The 9,019-nt window shown below is 31.3% G+C and overlaps 1 long non-coding RNA gene across 1 annotated transcript; it reads right to left on the bottom strand.

Annotated features, from left to right (window-relative positions):
- Positions 1 to 7,857: 7,857 nt before the first annotated feature.
- LOC143548198 (uncharacterized) lies at positions 7,858 to 8,371 on the bottom strand. Its single transcript, XR_013137906.1, has 3 exons — positions 8,294 to 8,371; positions 8,065 to 8,209; positions 7,858 to 8,033 (listed from the first exon to the last, which is right to left on the bottom strand). It is a non-coding gene; the product is annotated as an uncharacterized LOC143548198 (long non-coding RNA).
- Positions 8,372 to 9,019: the final 648 nt, after the last annotated feature.

The following is a 9,019-nucleotide window of genomic DNA, read 5'->3' as shown; positions in this document are numbered from 1 at the left end:
AAATGATAAAAGAATTATGTCTGAATATTCCGTTTGAATAAGTTCCACGAATGTCAGTGAAATATAACTTATGGTGGACCTATATTTATTTCTTAAGCCAAGTAATGTTTAAGACATCTAACATATGATTTAAATCACTAAGAATGAGATTATGAAGAATCACCCTCGTCAACAGTGTCATGATTTCTCATGAAATTTGGTTTTAATGGATGAATTTTACAGGTCTCATTTGTCTTTTGTTAGATTTTTTTATTTGCATGATAACAAAAGTTGTGAAAGTATATAATATCATCTAGTTCTATTTTATAAATATTTTAATCCATATATTGATAACAAATAATATGAGAGTTTAAGGTAAAGTGACATTATGTTGGCTATGCAAACCTCATAACTGTCATATTGTAGCTTAAGTATGATACTAAATTCATTCTGATTAATCTTTAGAATGTTTAAGGTATCATAAAGCATAATTAGAAGACATTTTTTCATGGTTATAATAGCTTTAACATTTAAATTTTGTCACGAACACTCATGTTAGTTATTTGTTGATATCACTAAAGAAACTTATAGAACTAGACTCAACCTTTCATGTTTTAATTGGAATATTAGGATTAGCAGACTTAAATATCATTAATATAAGACTACTGTTTTAACCAGATATTTTTCGAATTATGGATAGCCTTGTTACTTATGACTAATTTAATGACATATTTTTACAATGAGACTTCTTACAGAACTTAAAGCTCGAAGTAATACTTGTATTTTGTCAATGAACATTAGAATTATCCTCTTTAAGGTTTTAGTTGTAGTAAGTTGAATAACATCTTATGTTCTACTGCCATATTTTTTTCTTTTACATGTGTCGCTAATCAACATACTCGTTTTTCTTTTGTACTTGTGAGTGTTATAGTTGATTTTTAAGGCAACGAATTGTAATAATAGAAAATTTTAGTATGTAATGCATAAGAAAAGTGTACTTATTTCCATGTGTGAGCCCTTAACTTTTTGGGTCATGGTATTGTATATTATAATGTGTGCGGTAATGCCATTTAACCTTATAGTTAGAATTTTCAAGGAACGCACGCATCTTATGAGTTATTTTAATTATTTAATAGATATTAGATTAGTTTTAGGAAAACCTAAATCCTAAAGAACTCTATTTGATAGCATGAGTGTATTAATTATCATAAGAGACATTCTGTTTGACTCTTCCCATTTTTATATGCTCTAGGTTTCTTCTTTATTACTATTATTAGAAGGAGCAACGAGATGGTCATGTCTTGAGAATAATCAAGAAACGAGAAGAGCTAAAAGTTAATGAAACTCTTTATAAAGCAAAACATATTTGGGTTTGAGATTAGAGTGGATGATTTGAATGAGATAATTATTTATAGAAGAAAATTATAGTGAGTAATGTTTTGGGATACTAAAAAAATACATATTAAAATTTATAATCATTAGATTAATGAAGGATCGGATCATTATATTTTATTGAAGATGTCATATGTCTATTATTAACATCAAACTAATAGACTATTATTAAAAGTTCTACTTAAACAAAAAATAAATCACCTTTGTGCAGAATTAAAATTTATTTAAGTACATGTGTGCAAAACAATTGTAACACATCACCTTTGGGCAGAAGTGAGACAATTATTTTAATTATCCACGAGTTGACTTTGTTGGATATAAATGTAACACATCACGTTTGGGCAGAAATGAGACATTTAAATCATGTAAGAAAAATTAACAAAGCTTTGTAATTAGACTTGAATGAGGAGTAGATGTAACACATCACCTTTGAGCAGAAGTGACACATCAAAATTCATTCAAGTAAAGATTTTATGTTTTGTAAAAGGTTTTTAAGTTTTATGTATTTACAAAACATTTAATTAGTTAACAATAACCTGTTTAGTTTAGAAATGTTTTGGTTTTCGGTTTTGTAATGAGTTCTCGATTCTATTAATGAGTTCTCGGTCAATTATGAGTTCTCGGTTTTATTGGGTTTTGGGTTTTTGATAAGTTTTCGATTTTTAAGGGGATCTCGGTTTTAATGAGATTTCGGTTTTGATGAAATCTCAGTTTAACCGAGATTTCGGTAATCATTAAAATCCAAAAATTATTTAAGGAATAATAATTTGGTTCAAATTGTTAGAGATTGATTTTATCTCCACGATTTGTTTAATTTTAAAATTTATATTCCCAATAATTATTCAGATTTCAAAAATCTTTGGAGATTTGTTCATTCAATTATTTTAGGAAAAACACAATCATAATCTGAATTTTAACCAAAATATGTATTATTTTCGAAAAACCCATGATGAACACGAAGAACATCACCGAAAAACTATAAATAATTAAAAGGTTTTTAATGTGAAATCAGGTTCTAAAAGTTTTAAACAGTTTATTTATAAACATATTTCAATGAATACAGGCATAAAAAAATCAAAATTAGGTTTTATCAAGACTTTAGATTCAAGTCTTCCAGTTTAAATCCATATTTAATGGAAAACCATGAAGAGCCGATTAAACAACATCACTCTTGATACCACATGTTGATCAATTCCTCACGGTGATAATAGAAAACATGAATAACATGATAAACCTATAATTATACGTTCACCTGTTATAGCATGGAGAATACTAACTGCATCGGAGAAGGATGTAGACGACATAGTTGTCAGGTTATCGAGTTCCCCTTTAAGATGTATGGTTAAGTATGGTGTTAGGGTTCTTGAGAGGAACTAGATTTAGAAGAGAGGAGGCACACAAAATTATATGTGTGTGAGATTAGGTTATGATGTTATTATTTTCTCTCTATATATACACCCAAAGGGAAACCCTTTATTAGTTAATTGGTAATATGGCCCATCGACAATTACCAAACTAATATATAATAAGTTATAATTAATATTTGATATATTATAATATAAATGATTATAATGGCCATATATAAATATATATTATTATATATTATTCTTACATAGTGTGTTAAGGAAAAGTGGCATTTCAGGTTGAAATGGGGTTTGGGTTGGAACGAGGCCGGTTTAGGTTTTGGATTGGAACGAATCGGTCTAGGTTTTGGCTCAAATCATGTTTCGCCAACACGAGTTTTCGCACCAGACTGGTTGGGTTTCGGTTTCTTTTGTTTCTTTTTGGTCGATTTCGGATTCGTTTTTGGTTTTTTGTTTCGTTTTGGTTGGTTTGATAAGTTTTTTTTATGTTCGTTTCAGTTTTTTAGTTTCGTTTTGATCGATTTTTCCTGTTTCAATCAATTCGATTCAGTTTTGGTTTTTAGTTTCGTTTCGTCGACTAAACCGGATGAGAAATTTTTGTTATTTTACTTTTCTCGTTTTTTATTTATATATTGAGTTATGATTTTTTAACGAGGACAACGGATGAAACAATATGAGAAGACTAATTATATAGACAAAAAAAACTTTAAAAAATTACTTAAATACTCATAAATATAACAGAATAAATTAACAGAGTTAATGTTAAGGACTGAAATTTTTACAAGTTTAAAAACATCAAATATTGAATTATGTTAAAAGATTTCTTTTGGTGATAAGAGGGGTTATCTCAGCTAAACCACAAAAGTCAACTATTGAATTGTTAAAAGAATTCTTTTGGTGATAAGAGGGGTAATCTGGGCTAAAGCACAAGAGTCAATATAGTAATTCAGTTAAAGTTGCGAATTACGTATCTAAAAGCAAGAACAAGTTGAAGTTAGATGTGTAGCGAATTAGACATTTGCATAGAGATGAGTAAAATCTAGACATTCATAGTGTCCTTAAATAGACACATTTTACATACAAAACAAAAGTCAAATATTGAAGTTATCTGGGCTAAACCACAAAAGTCAAATATTGAATTGTTAAAATATTTCTTTTGGTGATAAGAGGGGTAATCTGGGCTAAACCACAAGAGTCAAAATAGTAATTCAGTTAAAAATTGCGAATTACGTATCTAAAATAAAGCAAGAACAAGTTGAAGTTAGATGTGTAGCGAATTAGACATTTACATAGAAATGCGTAAAATCTAGACATTCATAGTGTCCTTAAATAGACACATTTTACATACAAAACAAACGCGGTACTAGCAGTTTGGTTTTTTACGGCATCCACTATGGGGTCTTGAGCTTCTTTCCTCAAAATCTTCACATGTCCACCTTAATCAAACAAATTACATAACACGGGTCGGTTTATTGTGATTATGCATCAAAACAAATCAAGTAAATAAATTTAAGTTCTGGTATATCAACTTACATTCCTGGTATCATATCATTGCCGGTTCGGTTTTCCCTAGCAGCTGCGACATGATAAAACCAGCATGCATCATTGAGCCAAGTGTAAAGCGACAAACCTCATAAGACATGCTTCACACAGTTTTAACTTCTCAACGCTGAAATTTTGAACCTAATTCGTCATCCCCTTGTGTGGCACGCTGGTAACTTGATGCGTGTTTTGCAAACTTTGCAGGACTATTAAACACTGTTTCAAACAAAGTATCAATTCAATTTTCATAGCAGATATAAAAATATGAAGTGGATGTGCAAGGGATTTCGATCATAAAATGATTTTAATAATTTGATTTAAAGGGGAAAACAATCATTCAGTTATATTAACATGTTTATTCTGATTTGTAGCAAATAATATGAAAAGTAATTCAACTATACATAGTTTTTGCACACCCTAATTCATATTTATGTAAAGAATAACAAAAGGTTGCAATTCTGGTTAACAATTCATGAATCTATGAAACCACATATCATCTACACACTTGCACTACTACAGAAGTTGTCACTTAGAAGCGGTTATAAGGTGGCTTAGAAGCGGTTTTGGACCGTTTCTAAGCTCATCGCTTCTAATGGATATTCTCTTTCGTTTGAAGCAGTTTTATTTATTCATATTCAATTTGAAGCGGCTTTCCCTTTGAAGTGGTTTTTCACTGAGAACCGCTTATAACAAATGCCAAAATCCAGCTAAATAAAAATAAATCAATGATTATAAGTACAGCTGATCTACAAATACCAAAATTATACTGCTGATCAAAAACAAATCTGGATATTTAACTCAAGAACAATATTAAGCAAAACAAACATCTGCATATATATATATATATATATAATTAATGTTTCCAAAATCATACAACATTTCCAAATTGGATCAAAAGTACATAAGGATACAAGTTTTAAAAATTCAACATCAAAAGCATACAAATCTAAATTAAAGTGGGCTTGTTCGCAAACAATTTATCAAAAAGCGGCGGCATTACTCCCATTATGTATCATCAATCTCCTTGAGCTTAACAAATACCGATTCATGCCAAATCTGATAAAAACTAAATAAAGTTAATATAACCGAACAAAACCACACTCTTAAATATAAGAACCCGACAAACAACCCAATCCAAAACTAACCAATAAATGAAAACACGGAACAAAAATCATGACCTTCATTGTAAGTTTCGCTTTAAAACCGAACCCGGCCCAAACAAACCCAAGCCCGAATAACCAAACATATATTGTTACTAATCCCACTTGACTATAATACCCTTAACCAAAGTTAACCTAACAAATCCCAAACCCGACCCAATCAATCCCAAGCCCAACTAACCAAACATATATTGTTACTAATCCCATTTGACTAGAATACCCTTGGTAACCAAAGTTAACCTCATAAATCCCAAACCCGACTCAAACAAAACCAAGCCCGAATAACCAAAGATATATTTTGTACACACACACACATATATATATATATATAGTGTAATAAATAAATTATTATAAATAATTAGAAAATGCTTACATTGTTGGGGAATTGATTTGATAATGATAAACAAATTCGAAAATATGCTTTATGACCATGTATCCACATTCCCAACTACCTTGTTGTTGCTTGCACTACAATAAAAAAATACACTAACTAGAAACCAATTAATAAAAACTTAAAAAATACAAAAAATAGAAAGCATACCTGAACCATTTTCCATGTAAACATTTCCCCAAAAGCTTCTATAATTATGTTTGTAAGAAGATAATTTTCATGGTCCGTTACGCCTTTTAAAGAGTCTAAAATAAATACTTCTTTACGTTTGGGAGAAATTATAAACAAAATCCAATGACCCCTACAAAACAGAATGTTATAGAATAATTAGATAAAATTGTAGTCATAAAGTATATTAATATTAATTAATAGATGTAAAAATAAAATATGTATTACTCTACCAAATGGGGAGCAAGCAAATAATCTTTTTATGACGTCAATAATGTGACGTTTAACTTTTTCTGGTTCAAGTTGGCATAAACATGCGGTGATAAAGTCTAGGCTTAGAAAACAGCATGGCCTGCCTAAGCGAATAGACTCCTTGTAAAATTACCTTAAATTAAGAAAAAGAAACATTATATAATTAATAAAGTCAATATTATATAAAACCGATATATTGTACAAAAAAAACTTACATTTCAAACCAACTTATGACGGTGATATCAACCCACCCTTTTGCGAATAATTTTAACATCCCCTCGTACTCGAGCCAATTTGATGTTACCATGGAAAACATCCCGAAAACCCAACTAGATCAGATTCCCGTCCAACGTAACAATGTAATCGATCAACCAAAGTTTTAATCCTTTTTGAACGATTTCTAATTACCTTCAAAGCTTTATCAATTTCTTTGGACTGCCTTTCTTCATTGAGCAGTTTTCTTCACTTGTGGGTGTTCAACCTTAACTTTTTTTTTTTTGGAAGTGGTTGAACTCGATCATCTTCCAAATTAGCCCACTAAAACAGCAAAAAATGTTATAATCTAAACACGCACACACGCATATATGGGGTTGTAAACGAGCTCGGTTCATTAGCTAACCCGAACCCGGTTAACCTGAACCCGACTAACCTGAACCTTAATAAGGTCGGGTTGCGGGTTAATTTTCTTTTTTAAAACCCCCGATTAACCCGACACGATTAACCCGAAATCAGGTTGACCGTTAACACTCCTACACACACAGACCATAGTATGACTAAAGTGAAGTAATTAATTACCAGAGTATCGACCAATTCATTATTATCAAAAGTAAGATCATACGAATAATCAACTTGATCGTCTTGAGGTGAATATGGTATATAAGGTGAAACGTCATCATTGTGCCTTGAGTCACTCGCTGATTGGTGGGGTGACTAAGCGTCTTTTATCTACAATTAAACAAGTAATATACATTAAATAATAATAATAATAATAATATAAGAAAATATATACAACTATTGATAAGTCAAATATACCTTAAAGGCGTTTATGGGCCACTGAACACATTTACCAAGGGTGTGACTCATTACACTAATTTTATTGGTGCATGTCTGATTGGGACCCCGGAAACCCACATAATGTGGTGTGATGGTATCTACTTTTACAATCAAACAACCCTCGTTTATGAGAATGTCTTGTACGATACTATCCTCTGAAGTAGGATAAACCCGTCCTTCAGCAATGACTATTTTCGCAGACACAAGTGCATAAACAATTCACACGCACGTAGATCCTGCAAAAACAAATAAAGTTGAAATAAACAGTAACTTGATTGATTCAGCTCAGGAAATCAATATGATTTTGTAACTTATTTGATTTGATAATGTTATAGTTAATTGCATATTATAGATCTGAACCGATAAAACACATAAAAAGAATAATCGGACCAGCCCTAAACCAATTAAAACCACACCAACAAACGAGCTTGGTCTAAACAACTTATCGAACTTTCAGAACTTTGTTCGGTTTAAACTTTTAATGATTTTGGTTCTGTTCAATTTCGGTTACAACCGAATAAAACCCATTCGACAAACTATATTAAAAACATTGTTTTCGAAACCGGACCGGTCCGGCCGGTCCGACTGGTTCAACCGGGAATCGGCAACTTAGACTGTCCGAGTTGTGCAGAAGAACCGGCTGTCAATCTAAAATTGGTAATATGAAACAAAAATAGCAAATGCAGCCACCAAGGATTTAGAGAATGGGACCTGCATGTTGCAAATAAGTGACTAATTTTTGGGCTTTTAACATGCTTTAAACAGATGTATTACCTGACTAACTGCATAAGATGCACAACTAGAGTCACGAGAACATGGGGTCGCGTCTACACTTTGGCTCTCTTGATTCAAGTTAACCCTCTCATCACATTCACCTTTAAACAATCCTCCAACAATGTGCGATGCACCTAAAAAAAATAAATTAATATACTAAAATAACAGTGTGATATTTAGCATTAAACTAAATTACCCTTACATACGAATATCATTACCTAATACGCATGAATATAGTCGTGTTTGGCCGCCGTGCTCTGGTCCAAAACATTCCGTTATTGGATCGGACCTCCTTTCATAATCACCATGTGTGTTTTAAATTCCGAGATCACCGATTCCAACAAAAAAAGAAACATAATCACCATGCGATCATTAATTGGATCGATCTTGCATACATTTTCATGGCTTAGATCGGACCTAAAGAGGATGGTGACGGCGCTTGGTGGTGGCTGGTTTAGTGGTGACGGTTTAAACTAATAATTAGGGTAAGCCCATATATATAGCCGAGTTTTTCTCCTCTTTTTTATTTTTCATTTTATTCTGCTTTTTTTTATTAATTTTATTTTCCATATCAGATCATTCACATTACGTGAGCATGTGAAGTGTGAATAATTTGTTTTTAAGCATAAAACTAATTGTCCCTATGGTTATGCCAAAGTAGCATATTTGGGTACGTTTAAAAGTAACAAATTAAGAGAAGTTGTGGTTTTTATTTTGTAACAAATTTGAGTTCTAAGGCTTATGACTGTTAACTTTTCTATAAAGAGACATTTTGGTATTTAAGATATGAGAGACATGTATTATTTGATATTTGATGAAATGTTTGTGTAAATCAGGGACTATTTTTCGGAAATATTTTAATATTTAAAAACTGAGTTATCTCTACCTTGCAAGCATCTATCTTCTTGAATGGCTATAATTCCTTGCTACATGTGCTAACTTTA

The sequence above is a fragment of the Bidens hawaiensis genome, unplaced genomic scaffold, assembly GCF_021521415.1.
Source record: "Bidens hawaiensis isolate Kalapana, Puna unplaced genomic scaffold, B.hawaiensis_p1.1 tig00014938_1, whole genome shotgun sequence".
Classification (NCBI taxonomy): domain Eukaryota; kingdom Viridiplantae; phylum Streptophyta; class Magnoliopsida; order Asterales; family Asteraceae; genus Bidens; species Bidens hawaiensis.
This window is presented reverse-complemented; position numbering and strand designations above follow the sequence as displayed.